General features: G+C 47.3%; 1 protein-coding gene and 1 non-coding gene across 4 annotated transcripts in view; one reads left to right on the top strand and one right to left on the bottom strand.

Moving 5' to 3' along the window:
• The first annotated feature begins 13465 nt into the window (after positions 1–13465).
• The window catches only part of CMKLR1 (chemerin chemokine-like receptor 1), a 43117-nt gene continuing 35759 nt past the window's right edge, over positions 13466–20823 (top strand). For 2 of the 3 annotated variants that reach the window (XM_015239640.3, XM_072953016.1), the window contains exon 1: positions 13466–13713. The gene's annotated coding sequence lies outside the window, so the exon portion shown is untranslated. Of the gene's footprint in view, positions 13714–13938; positions 13994–20823 lie in introns of all 3 variants that reach the window. The other variant, XM_072953019.1, reaches the window with a different exon arrangement.
• On the bottom strand, positions 19196–19268 carry TRNAA-AGC (transfer RNA alanine (anticodon AGC)). The gene has a single exon. It is a non-coding gene; the product is annotated as a tRNA-Ala (tRNA).

The raw sequence follows: 20823 nt of genomic DNA, 5'->3' as shown, positions 1-20823 counted from the left end.
GGTTATTGGTCTGTTAGTCTTCTTACATTGAGTTATAAAAGTTCTTTTTATATTCTAGAGACAAGTCCCTGATGAGAGAGATGATTTGCAAATAATTTTCTCCCATTCTGTGGGTTGTCCTTGCTTTCTTGATGCTAAGCTTTGAAGGACAAAAGTTTTTAAAGTTTCATGAAGTTTCAAGAGTATTTTCAGGACACGAGTTTATGATTTAATGTTCGGAACTGATGCAGGGAAAACAGATGTGGGGCGTGAGAAGGGCCGTGTCCCAGGCCTCGGCCGAGTCCCTGGGATGTGCCGTGCCAAGTGTGGTTCCTTGGCTTTGCGCAGGAAAGAATTCAAGAGCAAGCCACAGTTGAGTAAAGGTAGATTTATTCAGAGAGATAAATTGAAAGGCAAGAGAAAGGCCACAAGGTGTGGGGGTTGGGTGCTCAGATTAAAATTAGGTACTCACTCCATAGACAGGGTAAGGGCAGTCTCCCAGTGGTGGGGGAGGCCATGAAGCGCTCTGTTGCCAGTTTTTATGGGCTTGGTGGCTTCATATGCTAATAAGTGGAAGGACCAGTCTAACTAGCCTGGGGAAGGGGCTGGGGTTCCCAGGAAGTTGGCCATTTCCCACTCTTTGACCTTTTGTGGCCAGCCTTGGGACTGCCATGGTGCCTTGGGCATGTTATTCACCATGTTAATATATTACAAGGAGCGTATAACGAAGCTCAAAATCTACTAGAAGTTAACTTTCTCATCATCCTGGGCCTCAAGGCCTCCTGGGGGTTGAATCTTTCACCACTTTGATGTTAACTGCGGTAGCATTCCTCGAATGGCTGTGCCCTGCCCCCTTCCTGTCTCGGTATGAGTGTGCTACAATTTGTTTAACTAACCCCTGCTGTTGAAGACTTGCGTTGGTTTCAGTTTCTTTGCTGTTATTAATCACATTAAGCTATATGCATCTGCGAATAAGTCTTTGCCCTACGAAGAGCAAGAGAAATGTGCCCAAAGTCCGAGAAGGGCAACCACTCCGCCTAAGAGTAGGAATGCTTCATGCCTCTTACCGAATTGTTTCCAAAAAAGTCATGACCCTGTGTACCATTCTCTGCCCACCACCTATTCCTGTAGCACATTTGAGTGCCTATTCAATGCATCCTCCGGTGCTATTATTTACAAGGGAAAACTTCTTCACTGAATTCACCAACTTTTAAGATGTGTGTTTTCTAGCTGGTCCGGGGAAAGAATTTGGAGGTTGATCAGAGGCAAGTCTAGGTAGAAGCGATGGCGAATTAGATCCCAGACTGCCTTTCAAGAGATGCAGTTTCATTACTTTTCTGTGCAGACAACTGCCTGGGATAAGAAAACATCTTGGTACAGAAACAGACACACAGACACAGAAGACAAACTTATGGTTGCCAAAGCGGGAGGGAGGGTAGAGGGATAAATTAGGAGTTTGGGATTAGCAGATACACACTACTACATATAAAATAGATAAACAAGATCCTTGGTATAGCATAGAGAACTACAGTCAATATCTTGGAATAACCTATAAGGAAACAATAGATAGTTTGATATACATGAACTATGTAAACTGAATCGCTATGCTGTACCCCAGAAATTAACACAACATTGTAAATCTACTATACTTCAATGAAAAGATTCAAAGCATCTTTGTAAAGTTCCTTGGGGAGGCTGCTTTGGTACTTAAAGCAGGAGACAGCAGCTCTGAGAACACTCTGCTGGCTGGCAGTGGACACGCCTTGATGTCGGCTCCTGTTCATTCTTCTTAGCACCATTCATTTACCTCTTCCTGGTGACAAAAAAACAATCATCCAAGTTATCCCTGAACTGCAGATGAGTGGGGTTTGACCATCCAGGATATCTGATTATTAGGCGGTTTGGCAGTGTGTGGTTTTAAACAGTTACTCAGTGAATGATTCATCCAGTAAATATTTCTTGAGGACCTATCATGCACCAGCCGTAGTACCGGACATTAGGGACAGAAATATGCAGCACATTTGTGGTCTCATGTTTATTAGCACTTGAGGTCCTAGAACTCTTGAATATTTGATGAAAATGTTGGACCCACTCTCCAGAAAACCCTGTGCCCGCACACGTGATTTTATGTGTTTGTGGCCTCCTCAGAGAACATCAATGGATTTCCTAGAGGGGTCATGGACCCTGAGTTCAGAATCATTGTTATATTCCCATAAATGCATAAAAAAAAGATACCTTATCATATTTGTGTCATTACAATGACATAACCCTTTGAATCTTGACTTCTAATCAAGGATTTCCTTCCGCCTCCTGTAGGATGTGTGGACTTTGCCATCTGAATATCAGCGCCTAGGTGCAGTGCAGGGGCTGTTTGAGGTGCTGAAGCAGAAAGCTGACGGACATGGTCCCAGCCCTCATGAAGCCTGCTCTCTGGGGAGGAACTTCTGTCCTCACCGGATCTGGGCTACCCGGGGGACATTTGCTGAATCTCAGCAAGGCATTTGTCCCCTGGCTCTCACCAACAGTGTGTCAGAAAGAGATGAGGGGCGTAGGGCTGAAAAGGGGAGCTGCAGGGGGCGCTAGTGTCAGGGGGCCTAGATTTCAGCAGGTTTGGTTGACCTTCAGTCAAGACCAGGTCTACAGGTTGCTGAGTCCAGCCTGGTCTTTTAGGTGACGTCAGAACTCAGTTAGGGTTTTGGGAACCAACACGCCTCACACAGTAGAAACCAAAGTGTCCATCTCTGGGAATGGAACTAAAGCCACGGAGCATGGCCACCAAGATCCTCAGCATCTGGGAGGTCCACAGATTACGATCTGTGCAGTTTTCCATACCACACAACCCAAATCGCGTTAAACCAGTGAGGAATGGCAGAGCCTCCTGTTGGCCTCCCAAAGGAGTAAATCCGATCAGACATGGGAAGACATCTTACTGGGGTGAATCACTCGCAGATCTTTTTTGTTGAGTTCCACCTGAGCTCTGGAGCCCCATCATCGCCTTCCTCTTGCCCCTACATCACATAAAAGTGAGGAGTCCTGAACCAGGAGGCCACCAACTGCTTCAGAACAGGCAATAAAGCAGCACAGAGAGAAATCTTATCTATGAGGCCTCAATGTTTGGGTGTCTTGGAACGGGATTATCTGAGAACAGGGAAGCCCGGGAAAATGGAGGAGGGCACTGATTTAGACCTGGGCCAGCTCCTCAAATGCTCATGACCCTGTGATGGTGTCCATCTTTTGGGTCACGGACTTTGAGATGCCAACGAAAGCTACAGACGCTCCCTCCATCAGCCATGGGTTGCTAGGTGGTTCCCACAAGACAGTAAATACTATAGACTTTGTGAGCCACACGGTCTCTTACTGCAACTGCTCAGCCCTGTGGTAGCATCACTGCAGCCAGAGACAACCCATAAATGAATGTGCGTGGCTGTGTTCCAATAAAACTTTATTTACAAAAACAGGCAGCAGGCCAAATTTGGCTCATGGGGTATAGTTTTCTGACCCCTGATAATAATAACAACCAGTGTTTAGGAACACTCACTGTAAGCCAGGATCTGAGTATGTTTTATTATATTATAATGATGTAATAAATTATGGGGCTATTATCTGTATTTTACAGATGAGAAGTCAGTGTTAGAGAGGTTTTGTAACTTGCCCAGGGCCACTCAGCTGGTAATTGATGGAGCCTAGATTCTAATTTCACTGCTTTAGTCCTAAGAGATGGCCACAAAAAGTGTTGCTAAGGATAGGAGACAAGAGATCATGATATTAGTAATAAAATCATTTATCGAGAGTCTGCTATGTGTCAGGTACTATGCTAAGCATCTTATTTGGGTTAACATAAGTCATCCCCAACACAACTCATTGGTACTATTATTACCTCTGAGAGGGAACTGAGACACAGAGAGGTTAAGCCACTTGCCTTAGGTCACACAGCTCCTAAGTGTTAGGGTAGGATTCCAACTCACACTATGCTCTCAACCTCCTTCAGCTACTGTCTTGAAGGCCTTATAGGCTGCAGTGATATGCCCTTCTCATCTGAGAGGAGGAAGGAGGATGTGGGTTCCGGTCAATTAGAAGGCAGCCCTGAGTCAGGGTCCTGGGCCCCCTGGCTTGTCTGTTGTTACTCCTTTAGCTCCTGGATCAGAGAGTGGTCCTAGGAGAGGGTCCTGGGTAGCTGGGGTTTCCCAACCAGTCAGGACATATTTTGATATTTACAGAACTCGTTCAAGTTGTCCAGCTGTGTTCTTACAAGGTGGGCTGTTTTGAAGACACACCCCTGGGTGGGAGTGCATGGATGAACACAGGGCGGGAGGCCCGGGTAGTGACCAGTCATGTCAGGGGCATCTGGGTGCCAGGAGGACATACCAGCTGAAGTGGACCTGAGACCTGGGCTCCCCGGCCATCACGAGGGCCCCCACGACTCCTGTCTCTCCCCGGAGGCGGCAGACTGAGTTCTCGGCTTGCCTCTGAGTCAGAGGCCCCAGCAGGAAAATAAACTTTCTGTACTAAGAGGAGGAGGGAGCAGCTCACTTTTTAAAAATAGGAGAGGCAGCCCCGTTGCTATGACGAATTTCTCCTGTTGCTCCGTGTTTTTAAAAATTTATTATTTTTTTTATGACCCACATAAAAAGGTACATACAGCCTCCTTGTACAAATACATGGAAAAATCTTCATCTTTTGCCCAATTTGAATGAGGCTCAAGGAGCCAGGGCCAAGAGAGCTTGTTTTAAGGCTGTTGAAAGTTCCAGGATCTCTGATATTTTGGGAACCCCACCCCACATCACAGCAAACTTCAAAACGTCCCTACAGATCCCATTACACATATGCATTTTTTTTATAAAAATACCTGAAAAGATTTTAAAGTAATTCATATTATGGGGTTTTATGAAGAATAAATTATTTTCTTGTGATTTGTGCTTTTCTGTCTCTAAAGACATGAGTGCTGTTGGACAGCAACTGACTAACATGTTGTAGACATTTAATCAGACATTTATCAATGCTGAGTTTGTAGCTGCCTTTTGGTGTTCTAGGGGTCAATTTGCTTGTGAGTTCAGGTTTCAAATAACCTCTGGAGGCCCTTGACAATTTTGTGGATTTCAGGTTCTGGACCTCTAATATGGGACTATGGGGGTAGGGGCCAGGAGCAACTCCTTGGGACTCAGTTTTCCCATAAGCAAAATGGGAGTGGTTGTGGAAAAGGTGTACAGAGAGAGAAGGAGGGAAGGAGAGAATGATAAAGCAAATGGGGCAAAATATAAATAATCAGAGACTTTTGAGTGAAGATATAGAAGGGAGTTCTTACACTGTTGTTGAGACTTTTCTGTAAACTTAAAAGGATATCAAAATGATACCCTGGGTATATATCTGGAAAGATGCAAACTCTAATTGCACCCCAGTGCTCACAGCAGCACTACTTATAATAGCCAAGACACGGAAGCAACCTAAATGTCCATTGACAGCTGACTGGATAAAGATGATGTGGTGTATATACACAATGGAATACTACTCAGCCATAAAAAAGGATGAAATAGTGTCATTTGCAGCAAGATGGATGGACCTAGAGATTATAATACTGTGTGAAGTAAGTCAGATAGAGACAAATATATATCATCTATATGTGGAATCTAAAAAGAAATGATTCAAATGAACTTATTTAAAAAACAGAAACAGACTCACAGACATATAAAACAAACTTATAGTTACCAAAGGTAGGGGAGGGATTAATTAGGAGCTTGGGATTTACAGATACATGCTATTATATTTAAAATACATAAACAACAAAGTCCTACTGTATAGCACAGGGAACTATATTCAATAATACATAATAATGTATAATGGAAAAGAATCTGAAAAAGAATATACATATATGTATAACTGAATCATTTTGCTGTACACCTGAAACTAATACAACATTATAAATAAACTCTACTTCAATTTTTAAAAAATGAAAAATAAAGTTGTTATATCAACATGGAAAATGAAGACATCCCCCCACCCAAGGTGGTGGTGGGTTGCAGGGGTCAGTGGATTAACTGAAGATTTTGGGTGATGCTCAGATGGCTCCCAGGGAGAACCAGGGAATTGAGGAACATGGTTTCCCATCCCTTGTTCCCTCTAGCCAAGCAGGTCTGTTTTCACGTGCCTTATATTTTGAGGATCTGTATAGATTTTTCTGGAAGAAAGAGGTTCTCCAAAGGAAAAAACCAGATTCCAGTGGCTGTGGAGGTGCTTGAGGATGGAGACAGGTCTAAGGAAATGATGGATCTGTGTCCAGGGATCTCAGAAGTGTTGAATTTTTCTAATAGTGAAGGGAAAAGAAGCCAAGTCCTTGGTTGTAGATTGTGGGTGGGGCAGGAGAAAAAGGGGCAGAAGTGGGTGGTGAATTGGAGTCTTTGTCAGCCAGCACTCTGTGCATGCAGGCGCTGCTCTGGGTCCTTTATAAGTGCTCACTCCTTTAATTCTCAGAATACCCTACCAAGCAGCTACTGTTAGCATCCTATGATAACAGAGGGGGCAGCTGAGGATCAGAGAGGTGAAGGTCACACAGCTAGGGAGTGGCAGAGCCAGGCAGCTTTACTTCTTCCCTAATAAGAACACAGCAAGAACCCATCATTCACTTTGGTGAATGATGCCAGGCTAGAGCCAGGAGGGAGGATGGGCTTCCAGAAATGACCCACAGAGTTATATATTAAGAGCTGGTACTGTGCCCTGTGCCATAAACACTACATGCATTGGGAGAATCCTCCTCCTCAGCCCTGCGAGGTGGAGATGATGATCTCCATCTTACGGAAGGGACAAGGGAAGCCCAGAGAGGGCAAGTGACTCACTCAAGTTCACACAGCAAGGAAGTGGCAGGGTTGGGGATTTTAACCTAGATCTTTCTGACCTCAAAAGGCTGTGTTCCTAACCGCAAGGTGGAACTGCCCTAATATGCAGTGGCTTTGGTGGTTCTGATCCGTTTCCAGTAGCTCACATAACAGCTGGCCCTGGAGAGGGATGTGTGGATTTGGGGCAATCTCAACTCATCAAACACTTCCAGTAAGGGTCAGAAACTGGGGTGACGGCAGTCCAGAGGCGGCGACAGATGTGCACATGGCAGAATGAAAAAGCAGTGTGATTTGAGAAAGGTTGGACATGTTGGCCAACTACAGACCTGCTGTGTAGAAGAGGCCATCAACTATCCCGGGTAGGTGGGAAGAGAAGGGGCAACCCGGGAAGGCTGCCTGGCAGAGGGGCCATCTGAGCTAGGTTTTCAAAAATGACCAGGTTACCAGTGGGTCTGGGCACAGGGTGGTGAGAGAGAGCATTTCTGGCAGAATGGGCAGCGCAGGCAAGGGTACTGGGATTTGAAATAGCTGGATGGGGTGACAGTAGAGGGAGGGGAAGTGGTGGGCAATGGGGCTGGAGAGAAGGGCAGGGGAAAGTTCACAGAAAACCTGTGTGTGTGCACATGTGCGTGTGCATGCGCGTGCGCAGCAGGGGTGAGACAGTTCCCTGGGAACTGGGAGGCTTGTCTGCTCAGGACTTGCTGTGTGGCTTTGAGCAGCTGCTAACCCTCTCTGGGCCTCTGTTCTACCCCCTGGAAAATGGAAGCTTTCCCAGAATCAAGCTACGTGCTGTCAGGCATCACCTGAGAGCTGGAGAACAGCAGGCAAGGGGGCTCCAAGCTCCTCCCATCCCCATCCTGGAGAAACGGGCCAGAACAACTCTGCCGGTCTTCCCACTGCCCCCAGGCATCCAGGGTGGTCCCCACCCCCCACTCCGCCCCACCTCCCGCCACCACCAGTGGAAAACTCTCTTCCAGCAGGAGGAGCAGGGTGGATAGGGTCCCCATAAGTTGGTGGGGGGAGCAGGGGGCCTTATCTCCTCCCCTTCACCAGGAAGTCCCCCTCCCCTGGCCTCAGCATTGAGCCTTTCCTTGTGCCTTGTCCCACCCCGGCCCCTGCTCAGTGCTGCTAACACTTCCCAGCTTGGATGGGAGCCTAGGCCCAGGATGCTTGCTGAGTGGACAGAATCCTGGGCAGCAGGGGCAGCCTCCCACCCCTTCCTTCCTTTCAGTTCCCCAAACTCAACATCTCATTTCTATGCTCCTCCCCTCCACCTCAGACAATCCTGAGAGTTTGGGAGACTCTCCTTTACCCACAGAAGAATGAATTCTCTCTGTTACCTGAACCCAAATCAGGTTTCCAATAACGGTTTTGGCTGTGACAAGTGTCTGATGACTCCTGGCCCAGGGCTCAGCTCTCCCGTGGTGATAATTCTGCAGGCTTCTCAGTGGGTAAGCACCCAGAACCTGGCTGTCAGGAAGAATCCTGGGTCCTCGGCCAAGCTGGCCATGGGAGGTTGCTGACTTCAGTTATCCATCTATTCATTCATTTCACAAAGATTTACTGAGCAGCTACTACGTGCGCAGCACCGGTCCCTGCCCCGCAAGGGGTTTATTTGTGGAGGGGGAGATGGATGGTTTATTCCTAACAAAAATGACGATCACATTATGGCTGGGGTTGGTGCTGCAGCAGAGGTCAGGGTGCTATAAGAAGGGACAACAGGGGTGTTGACTTGTTTTGGGGGGGGTCTGGAGAAAGTGACATTTCAATTGACATCTGAAGGTTTGGTTCCTCAAACTCTTTCAGTTTTGCTGTCCCATTCGTTTTCTCTTTCCCAGGAAATGAGATTGGCAGGAGCCTGGTTACCGGGGATGTTGATCGACGAGATTAAAGACATCGTACTGGGGAGCCATGGACTGTTGTTGAGTGCTGGAGGGACACTGAACAAAATGGGGCATCAGGGGAGTGGCTCTAGAGGCATCCCACGGGAGACTAGAGGGCCTGTATTAGGACTGGAGGCCTTTTAAGGCCCAGTAGAAGGGGGAAACTCCAACATTTATTGTGTGCTAACTGTGTGCCAGACTGTTCTAGGCACCTTGCGTGTCTCAATTTATTTCACTTTCCCAACAGTCTAATGTAGGTACTTTATTACTCCCACGGGCAGAGGAGAAAGTTGAGATCCAGAGAGGTTAGAAAATTGCACAAGGTCACCCAGCTAAAAGCGGAGCAGGGGCTCAAACCCAGATCTGTCTGCCACCGAGGTCAGTGTTCTGATCTTCCCCGGAACAGCCCTTGGATTCATTTCTGACTGCCGTTCGACAAATTACCACAAATTAATGGTTTCAAATAATACATATGCTCCTACTGTTCTGGGGGTCAGCATTCCAAAATGAGTCTTAAGGGGCAATAATCAGGATGCAGGCAGGGTTGGTTCCTCCTGGAGGCTCCAGGGGAGAATCCACTCCGTGTGTCTCTTCCAGGGTAGAGGATGTTGGCATTTCCTTGGCTTGTGGTCCCATCACTCAGACCCCTGCTTCCTTCTCACCCTACTGTCTTCTCCCCTGTCTCATCTCCTGTCTTCCTTTTATGAGGACCCTTGATTCCATCGGGCCCACCTGCATAATCCAGGATACTCTTCCCATCTCCTGATTTGTCACTTAATCACACCTATAATTTAAGCACAAAAGCCCTGAAGGAACTACAGAGGATAAATGACTTTCCCAAGCCCACACAGCCCAAGGCTAGAATGAGGCTCCTCCACACCTTACAGAAAGTCCAAAATAGGCATAGTTTGGTTTTATAAAGAATCCTGCCACAGAAAACATCTTTGAAGGCTTCCTTTGGTTTCAGAGCCTCAGGAACATAGAGAAATCATTTAGCCTCAACTAGCGTGTAACGAATCCAAGGACACTAAAGGGCAATCAGAAATAGGTATCAAAGGATGTGGGAATTAAAACATAAATTCAATCTGTATCAGGGTCTGCCAATACCTGGGACAGATGGGAAGCTGGAACCAGCCCCCCAGCCTCCTAGGCCAGTGCGATGGATTTTTGTTGGGCGGAGTGGGAGGAGAACCGTCAAAGCATCTCCCCACCCCTGTCCCCTCCAACTCCCTCGCTCCCCCTCCCACCCACTCAAGGGCCAGGGCAGGCATTGCTAATCGATCACTGTATTCTTCCCAGACCGGCCTGAATGTGGCCTCCGACGCCCTTGAACACGCAGCTCCGGGATTCCAGAACCAACCAACTGGAGTTGGGTCAAGACGAAGCCTGACCCGCCGTCTTGGTACGACACGGTTTCTCTAGGAAGACACACAGGCTTTTTTGCACGCCCTGAAGGGCACTATTTCTCTCTCCAATATCAGGACTTACATATCAGAATCCTGTATTAAAAACAAAAAACAAAAAACGAAAAACCCACCAAAACTCTTTTCACTCCAAGGAAGGAAAGCCAAACTTTTCAGCCACGTTCAGAATGGTGGCCAAAGTCTGTAGCTTCTGATTGGCGGGGAGCAGCCGGACTCCGCCTGCTCCTCACTGGGGGCCCCGGTGGGGCTGCGTGCACCGACTTCCTCCTCCTGCAAGCGGAGGCCCGGAGGCCCGGAGGCCCGGAGGCCCGGAGGCCCGGCTGGCTCGGAGCCCAGCGTCCTCTCTCTGCCAAACGTGCCTCCCAGCTGATAAAACCTGAACCTCATTATAGCCTTGGGTTGGCGCTGGAGGTGGGTGGCCCCCGGGAGGTCTGCTGCAGGGCATCCGAGAAAGAAGGGAGAGGCAGTTTCTCTAAATCCAGCCAGAAGCCGGATTCACCCAGCTCATCTTCCAGGATTCCCGCCCTACCCAGGGTGCTTGATCTTCCCGGAAGTCTCCTTCCCCCACTCGCTCCTCCATTTCCTCCTCCTTCCTGCTTTCCCCCTCCCCCTCCTCCATCCGTTGCACGTGAGGAAACTGAGGCCCAGAGAGGTGAAAGGGCTTGCCCCCACAGCTCCAAGTGGTGGAGACAGGGATTCAATCAAATCGGCACTGTCCAAGCCCAAGCTCTTAACCACGATTCTGTGGATTTAGGAGGTGATGTGTCCTGGGATCCAGAATTTATTCCTAATGGAAATGTCTGTATCAGCAGTTTTCAAACTTGGGCTGGTACCAGAATCTCACGACGGCTTGCTGAGAGCCTGCATTTCTAAACGGCTCCCAGGTAAGGCCGCTGCAGCTGGTCTCTATTAATGACAGGCCTTTAGGTGGTGACGGACAGGGTCCCCTCACATTGCGGGAACGCTCTCTCCTTTGGACCAGGAGACTCCAGGGCTGCTCTTCCACTGCTAACTGTTGGGTGACCTTAGGCGAGTCCCTTGTCTTCTCTGGATCCAGCGTTCCCATCTGGACAGTAAGGGTGTGAATGAGATGCTCTTAGTCCCCTGGGCAAGCCTGGCAGAAGAAGGAGGAGAGGAGTTTGGAGTCAGACTGGGTCTGACATCTGACTCTAGGAAGCTGTGTGACCTTGGGCAAGTAACTTAACCTCTCTGTGCATCCAGTTACGATCCCTGAAATGAAAGCGTTAGACTAGATCGTTTTTAAGTGTAAATCTCACTGAATTACGGGTTGAGGATGTTGGGGAGAGAAGATGAGCTTCTCTGGTTGGTCAGATGGTGAAGGAAATGTTTTCCCACCTGGCCAAGGTTTTGGAGGCCCAAAGAAAAGCAGGTGTCCCTCCCTCCCCCCTTCCCCCTCTCTTCCCTTTTTCCCTCCCTCCCTTCCTTCCCTTCTCTCCTATCCCCCTACCCTCCCTTTTAATCTGTTACCCTTCCCCTTCTCCCGCTACCCTGCCCTCTTTCTACACATGTTATTTTCAGCAGCCTTGGCTTTGGAATCAACTTGGGTTCAATCATGCCTCGATTGGTATGGGCGCCTCCGGGCGCCTTTGGCAAAATAAATTTCCCTCTGTGGCTCCCGAATCCTCATCTGTAAAATGGGCGAGTGTCTTGAGCCAGATTTCCCAGTTGGAATCCCACCTCTGCCACCTATCTGGCTGTGTGGCCTTGGGCAAGTGACTTAATCTTTCTGTGTCTCAATTTCCTCATCAGAAAATGGGGGCAGAAATACTACCCACTTCCTTCCTTTATGAGGATTAAGTACCGAGTGCCTAGCACGCTGCCTGGCTCTCGGCTGTTTTGATTATTTGTCACAGACGATGGTGATGCAATGATGTAGACAGCAAGCCAGACACTGCTTAGTGCTGGGGACAGAGCAGCAGACAAAACACAGTCCCTTCCCCAAGGAGTTCCCAGAGCGAGGGAGAGAGACACCCTAACAGGCAGGGACAACACTGCATCAGTGCCGTGAGGGATGGGACCCCAGAGCAGTCCCTCAGGGGCAGGGAAGTTTTCCCCAGGAGGTGGCCCCAAGCTGAGGTATGAAGAGGAAGCAGGCGTCTCTTGGAATAATAAACAGGTTCATAGGAATTTTATATAAGAAAGTTATTGGACAAGTGTGCAATGGTGTGTTTCTTTTGGTCAAAAAGCTGGAAATAACCTAATCGTCCACTCCCAAAGTATCGATTAGATAAACTACGGTACATGGAATCAATGGAATAATTAGCAGCTGTTAAAACAGGGTAAGATATATATATATATATGTATAGCACAGGGAACTATATTCAATTTCTTTTAATAACATAATGGAAAAGAATCTGAAAAGAAAAAATATATATGTATGTATATGTATAACTGAATCACTTTGCTGTAGCCTGAAACTAACATTGTAAACCAACTACACTGCAATAAAAAATTTAAAAAAAAAGATATGTAATATATATATATATCATATATAATCATTGAATATAAAAGCATGTTACAATATTGTACATACAATATGACTGAACCATTTTACATTTATATATAAAATATATATGTGTGTGTTCATACCAAAGTGTTAATGATATTTATCTCTGGGGAGCTGGGTTGAGGATGAAAACAATTTATATTTAAACCACACAAAGCCTGAACATAGTTCATGGTTTGATGTCGTTTGTTAGCTCTCTGGAAATGGTACGTTATGTATATTCTAATTATGTATAAGGTTTTCGCTTCCCTGTAACTCTGACTGAAATCACACATTATAAAACATTTTCCTGATTGTTCATTTGCTACTTAAAAAAAAAAACCCTCATTGCTGTTAAAAAAAAAAAAGTGAAGCGGGAGGTCATTAGGCTGTGAATAGGTGCAGGAAGCAGGAAGGGCATCCAGGTGGAAGGAACAGCATGCACAGACGCCTGGGATGAGGAGGTGACCCAGGGAGCTGGGATATCCGGCAGCCCGTCTGTCTCCGAAGTACGTAGCCGTCTGGAGCTCCGGAGGTCCTTGCAGGGAGCAGACGGGCTTCCCACGGCTGCCCCGGGGCCGCATGTGCTCCTGGTTTGCGCTCAGACGGGCGGGCACAGCTCCCAGCCCCGCAGAGGGGCGGGCCGTCCCGGCCCCGGCCCCGGCCCCGGCAGGCTGTACCACCAGCCACCACCCACGAGCCCCGGCGGCCTCCCCTGCGGCCCCCGCTCCCCGCAGCTGGCCGCCCCCGCCCTCGGTCAGCCCAGCTTCCTGCCCCTCCCTCTCTCCTCCCTCCAGCTGTTTCTCTGGCAGCGTTCTGTCCCATTCAGGACAGCAGTCCTGGTGAGCAAGCAAAGCGCTCAGGACGCCACCGGCTCTCCCCGGGAGCCTCTGGGAGATGAGGATGTTCTGCGGGGCTTGCCTCTGGGGTATTCGGGGTGGGTTTTGAATGAACTGCTTTCCAGGCAAACGGCCACAGGCAAACAACGGTGCGATTTCGAGAAAGAAGTCGGGGAACACGGGTCTCCTGCGCAGCCTCGAGTGGCCTGAAGTCACGGAATTCTCTGGAAGACCTGCGCAGAGACCAGCCACAAGGTATCACTCTTGGCTTTGACATCACCCAGAGGGGCCAGCAAGGGGAGAATACTAGTAGAGAGAGAAATTCTTCGGTTTTCCATAAAATGTATTTTTGTCAGAATGGAAATAGCTCTCTGATGACTTTCAGATTTCAAAGTAATGCAAGCTAATTGTGAGGTTACCATAGTTAAGGAGTGACCTGAACATTTCCCTTAGGACTCCGTGCATGTCCACATTTTACAGGTGAAGATACTGAGGCTCAGATTGGGGAAGGGCCGGGCCCAGCCCTGCGGAGACGGTGAGATGGGAATGGAATGGGGGAGGGGGGGTTGCACAGCCCACCTCTTAGCCACGGGACTGTACCACCTTTCCGCTCCAGAGATGAAAGAGGAGGTTCCCACCCCGCAGGTGGATTTGCAGGTGTCTCTGTTACTTGCTCAGTCACTCATTTTACCTATGACTTCGGTTGAGTACCTACAACGTACCAGATCTGTATGCGTATCTCAACGTGGACGTACACACGTTTTTCCACTCTCTTGTTTGGTACCCGGCCTTGTCCTCAACCGTGGATCATGACCATCCATCCATATGATCTGTGTTCTTCCAACATACATTTTAATGGCCTCACAGAGAGGATGACTTGGCATTGATTAACCATTCCTCAATGAGGTTGCTTCCTTCTTTATTATTATTATTGCTGTTGCTGTTATTGTTGTTATTAATGGCACTGCAGTGGCTGCTCCTAGTATGTCATGTTTGTGTGTTTGTCTGGCGAATGCCTTTCCAGAGGCAGAATAGCTGGCTAAAAAGTTTGCCTGTTTCTAAGGCTTTTGAGGCACCTGGCTACGTTGCCCTGGAAGGCTGTGCGGGCTTGGACTCCCCTGGCACAATACTGGGGTGTGATATTCTCACAGCCTCACCCACACTGGTTGCTACCCGTCTCCTAAAACCTCCCTGATGGGAAAAGTGAGAATCACATCTGGCTGCTTGACTTTGCGTTTCTTTATTGATGCTGAGGATGCTTTATAATCTTATTGTTCCCTTTTATGACTACCCTGTTCAAGCTCATTCCCATGTTTTTTCTCGTTGGCATGTTTGTCTTTTTCTTATTGCTATTCAAGAGTTCTTTGTATATGAAGGATCTGAACCCTTTCCCAGTGATATCTGTTGGAAATATTCCGCTCCCCTGTCTGCTTTCAGGCTAGCACATTTATTTATTCATTCATTGTTTATGCCTCTTTTTTTTTCTTATTTTTTATTGAAGTGTAGTCAATTTACAATGTTAGTTTCAGGTGTAACAGCAAAACAATTCAGTTATACAGATACACACATGCACATATATATTTTCAACTTCTTTTTCATTGCAGCTCATTACAGGAAATTGTTTATCTGTTTTATATATAGTAATGGGTATCTGTTAATCTCAAACTCCTAATCTATCCCCCCTGGTAACCACAGTTTGTTTTCTATGTCCGTGATCAGACTAGCACGTTTTAAATGGGCAAGCCATTCAGATCAGCATTTCGCAAAATTACAAGCAAACAGCACGTTATTATAATCAAGTAACTGCTACTTGATGGCAGTCTGATCTCTCTGACTTGTGCAATTTTCAAAGAGGTCAGCGAAGAAGTGGCCAGGCCTTGGGTCTGCCTTCTCTCTCTGTTAAGGGGCCTAGCCCCTACTTCCCTTTTAGCATCCCCCACCTCCTTCCCTGAAGTTTTTGCTGTCTCTCCTTCCTCCAAACTTGCTCAGAGGAAAGATTCCTTTAAATGCCTCGGTTGCTGAGATGAACACAAACGGCTCATCCAGGACTCGGCGGCGGGAGGAGGGTAGCTTGGTATTTTGTTAAGAAGATTTAATTCAAACCAGTGATGCCCAAGTGGCGGTCAGGCATTGAGAAGCCCATGGAAGGAGTCATCTCTGAAGCACAGGGACTTTCTCTGGACCTCCAAAACTTCAGGGAATAGATAAATCTGACTTTGGGCAAGTTACTCCCCTCTCTGGCTTGACACCTTCTGCAAAGTTCCACCTGCCAACCAACTGGGTCAACACCTGTCCACTAGACTCTCCTGGTGCCTGTACCCACCCCCCTCATCACAGCCCCTCTCACACTGTGTTATAATTGCCAGTCATCTTGTCTGTCTCTCCTGCTAGCCTGGGGGCTCCTTGAGGCCAGACTTGGGGTATTATTCTCTTCTTGTGCAGGGCCTCATTTGTAGTAGGTGTTCAGTAAATGTTCATTGAGGAAATAAAGTCACCAAGCCTCAGTTTCTCCATCTGTAAAATGGGATGGGGAGTTAGACTGAAGTCTCATCTCTTAGGTGTTTACTCAACTCCTCTCAGTTTGCAAACCACTGTATTGCCATGATTTTCTTGAATCCTCGCCGTGGCTATATGATAAAGATATTCTTAACATGCCCATTTTACAGACCAGGAAACTGAGGCCTGGAGAGGGGTTCTGATGTTAGATGCCCACAAGAGGCAATAGAACACTGTGACCCTGGGCTTGGGCTCTGTTGGGTGAGTTAGAACATGCCAGCTGAGTGTCTGTACAGCTTTTCTTTATGCCTCAGTTTCTTCATTTATTAAATGTGAATAGGAGTAGTAACTACCCCATAGGATTATTATAAAGATTAAATGAGATCACACATGTCGAAGACTGAGCAGTGGGCTTCTCATGACATAAAGGGCTCTATAAACTCTTGCTATTATGTGATTATCATTTCTGTATCGCCATGCTGCCTACACCTGTGACAGCCATCTGAGCCAAATAGAAATGATTATTGATTTCTTTAGCAGTAGGTTGTTACCACTTAGGCAGCTGCCAGTGGATAAGAAAACCAAAAGCTGATTTCATCTTGTTTGAGCTCTGCTACATGGGTGTGGTTCTCACTGTCCGTTTCATAGCTACAAGTTAGACTCAGGGCTTATCAAGTGCAGCCGTGGGACCACTACCCTCAGAATAATTATGAGTGTTTCTTAAGGCTTTGGGTTTTTGAGTGAGAATCTCTGAGGATGAGGTGTGAGGGTCTGTATTTTGAATGAGCCCCTTCGATGATTCTGATGCTCCCCAAAACTTGAGAAACCACTGAGCTGGAGTACTTGAAATTCTTTCCTTTTTGTACTTTGTTGAGGTTTCTGGGTTCTTTGCTGCATACAGAGGATTCTTTTTTCCTTTCTAAGCAAATATCTACATACTTTTGTGAGCCTACATGTCCTGTGTCAGCAGCTGAGGCCAGGAGGCATGGTGAGGAAGAAGCGAAACTTGGTCATGTACCACAGATAGTCAGATCACATTAGCAATCACCCAGTGTATGGGTTCTGACATTATTTTAAGCCACAAGCCTTTCCTCTGATGAAATATATGGAGAAGTGCAATCTGAAGACAGATAAAAGTTGTATTATTCTAGTTGAAACAGAAGCAGAGGACTCCAGACAGCAGCTCACTCAGTATCACTGTCACTGCTGAAGGGCCTCTAGGAATACCCTCTAATCTCCAGGGGGCAGGTTGAAAACTGCAAATCTACTTCAAATGATTAAGACACTCAAGTTCTTAAGCATTGCCGAGTTTGCTGTGGGACCTTAGGCAAGGTACTTTCACTCTCTGGCCATCATCATCTCATTTGTAAATAACAAAGTTGAATGTTGTATCAGTCAGGGTAGTAGCTGTAGTAACAAATAGGTCCAAATATGTATAATGGCTCAGACAAAACAGACGTTTATTATAAGGCAGGTATTTCTGAGTGGAGGATGGTCCTCTTTCAATCAGTGATTCAATGACCCATCTCACATCCCTACGATCCCTTGGACCTCACCACTGATGAAAGAAAGCATGGAGGGGGCATATTTGCTTCTTAATAGCCTTGTACCATGTGTGAGAAATAGTCATGTCTTTAGTCTAGTTGTAAAGGACGCTGTGAAATGTAGTTCTTGGCAAGAAAGATGAGAGCTTTCTCATCCATAGCTGTGTACCATGGAAGGGAGAGTAAATTTTTGTGGACAGCTAGCTGTCTCTGCCACAAATATGGTGACCTCTTGGGTCTCTTCCAGTCCCTGACGCTAACTTCTAAATTTTCATTAGTTGATCTTAAAGTTAACATGGTGAGGTTGAGGCCACAAATACTTTCCTATTCTCAAGATAATCCCCTGTCAAATATACTGAGTTAATTCCCACATTCCATGCCCCTAAATATGGATTTTCCTGGAACTTAGGCAATGGCCGTTCTCCTTCCCTCCTGGAAAAAAGGAAGCAAATATAACAATTTTATTGATCAGAGGCGCATTAAGCCAAAGATTTTCATATGTACTGTTTCATTGAATCGCCCGACAACCCTCTGTGGAAAGGCTTCATGGTTAGCCTTCCTATTTTATAGATAGAGAAAATGAGGCTCAGAGAGGGAAAGGGGCTTGCCCAAAGTCACACAGCTCATAAGCCAAAGAACTGGGATTTGAACTCAGAAAATCCTACTCCTGGCCTAGGGTCCCTTTGCCCATTGGAGTGCATGTGTGCAAGGGTACGTGTGTGTGTGTGTGTGAGTGCATGTGTGTGGTTTGGGTAGGGGTTTTCCTCTGGCTGCATTCCCCCAGGGCTGGGTAGAGGGAAGTGGAAGTGAAGGAATCATTGTTCAAGTCCCCAGAATGGGCCAAGCGTGCGGATGAGAAGGCAGCTGGTGTCTGTCTTGGGCCGAGGAGGTCCAGCGGGACTACATATTACAGTCACTGGCCAGAAAAAGGAGAAGGAGATGGCGTGTAAGGACACAGACTGAGGCCATCTGTGGGTCCTGGGTGACGCTCAGACCTTGACTGGGCCGGGCACGAAGTGGGTACTTGAGGACAATTCCCCGTGTGAATAAATCCACGGACGAGTGAAAGCTGTATCCATGTGAGAACTTAAGATGGATCAGGCCTGGTCCCTATTCTTAAGGCCTTTGGGGGAGAGGAGGCAAACTTGTAACATACACTTTTATTCAGTCGCTCAACAAACGTTTATTAGTACCTACTCTGTCTGGCACACCATGAGGTAGAATAATGCAAAAGACAGGGTTCCTACCCTCATGGGACTTTGGAGGGGCCATGAGGGTAGTTGCGTTTGCCTCCATTTTAGATTTGAGGAAAGTGAGGCCCTGATTGGTTGAGTGACATTCCCCAGGTCACCTGGTGACGTTAGGACCTGGGGCGCTTGGCTTCCAGGCTGGGACTCCTTATACTCCCCCAGCTGAGGGTAAAGCCCTAGGCTTGGGCCTGGGAAGGGGAAGGGGCCCTGTGGGTTGGCAGTCCCCTGGGACATGCTGTTTTCAGGCAAAATTAGGAAACCAGTTAATTTAACTCACTTCTCTTTTGGAACCTCTGTCATTTTGCAGGTCTGAGCACGAACAAGATAGAGAAAGAATAGAATTTCTGGCCCTGCTGGATGGAACCCGGAGGCCAGGTTAATTCTACACAGTGCTGTCAAAGAAAGAGAAAAAAATTTTTTTTGTGGAGGGGGGGTTATGTATTTTGATGGAGGCACTGGGGATTGAACCCAGGACCTTGTGCATGCTAGGCACACACTCTACCACTGAGCTATACCCTCCCCTCAAGAAAAAAATTTTTTTTAATTTTGTCTTTTAAATTGAAGTGTAGTTGATGTACCATGTCAGTTTCAGGTGTACAGCAGAGCAATTCGGTTATACATATCCAAGTAGAAAATGTGCTTTTTTTTTTTCAGATTCTTTTCCATTATAAGTTATTACAAGAAATTGAATATCGTTCCCTGGGCTCTACTGTAGGTCCCTGTTGTTTATCTGTTTTGCACATAGTAATGTGTAGCTGTTAATCCCAAACGCCGAATTTAATGTCTGGTTGGCATTAGTTGTCAGCGTGACGTGGCCATAGCCACCCATCTGCTCAAATCCTGCTCCTCGGTGTCTTCATCTGGGATGTGGGGACACTATCAGGGCCTCCTTCCTAGGGTTGTTGAGGGGGGTGGTGCCATGAGTTAATAGACATCAAAATACACGTGAGTACAGCACATGGCCAGCTCAGGAAAGCCATTTCTGTTTTTATTCTCAGGAAATTGGGCGTTGAAATTTGCCTTTGTACCATTGGGCTGATTTTGGGATCTGGTGCCTTGTGACTTTGGGTTCCCAGGGTAGAGAAGGTCATCTCGGCCAGTCTCCTGGCTTCATGCCTGGCCCCGTGGAGAAGTCCTGGGCTCCAGGGGTGGAGGTGGTCTCCCCCAACCACAGACGTGCTCTGGCAACCTTGGAAATGTCAGCAGCTGACTCAGCAGGGGGGTCAGCTGCTGTCCAGGCAGAATTGTCAGAATCAGTTCTGCTTTCTTGGGGTACTTGACTTGGGTCCTCTGATCTTAATCCCAGGCTCCCGTTGGGGGCAAGCTCTTGTGCAAGGAGGTGGGTGGGTGGGGTGACTGGTGCAAGAAACAGCGGCTAGCACATTCAGTTTTTCCCTCTGGGTGTTGGGGGTCAGACATAGGAGACACAGGAGGGCTGCCGGGGTGCAGGCAGGAAGACCCGGGTTCTAGTCTTGGGTTTGGTACAAGCCACTGGCGTGAACTCCAGCAAGTCACATGACCTCTTTGGGCTTCCGTTTTCCTCTTGTTTTGGAGCCGTTGAGAGAGGGTGTGCAGTGACCAGTAAATGATCCGGGGTGGCGGTTAAGGACAGGGGACATTCAAAATACTTCCATCCTGTGTTATGGGAATTTGTTTGAACAGCTGTCAGAAACTAGGAATTCCTGAGTGGGAGATGAGCTAAGAGCTCAGACAGCCAGTATGAGAGCCTGCTGCTGCTATAACCATCATCGCAAACTTTGTGGCTTAAAAAAATACATTTTTATTATCGTACGGTTCTGGAGGTCAGAAGTCTTGAACGAGCTTCATGGGGATAAAATCAAGGTATTGGTAGGGCTGTATTTATTCCTTCTGGAGGGTCTAAGGGAGGATCTTTTTCCTGGCCTTTTCCGTCTTCTAGAGGCTGACCATGCTGGTTAACTCACTGTTCCTTTCTCCATGTTCAAAGCCAGCAGCCACAGGCTGAACCCTTCTGACACTGAATCCCTCTGACCCCCTGCCTCTCTCTTATTTATTAAAGACCTGAATAGTAATGACATCGGCCCCAGCTGGATAGT

The sequence above is a fragment of the Vicugna pacos genome, chromosome 32 (genome assembly GCF_048564905.1).
Source record: "Vicugna pacos chromosome 32, VicPac4, whole genome shotgun sequence".
NCBI classification, from domain to species: domain Eukaryota; kingdom Metazoa; phylum Chordata; class Mammalia; order Artiodactyla; family Camelidae; genus Vicugna; species Vicugna pacos.
This window is presented reverse-complemented; position numbering and strand designations above follow the sequence as displayed.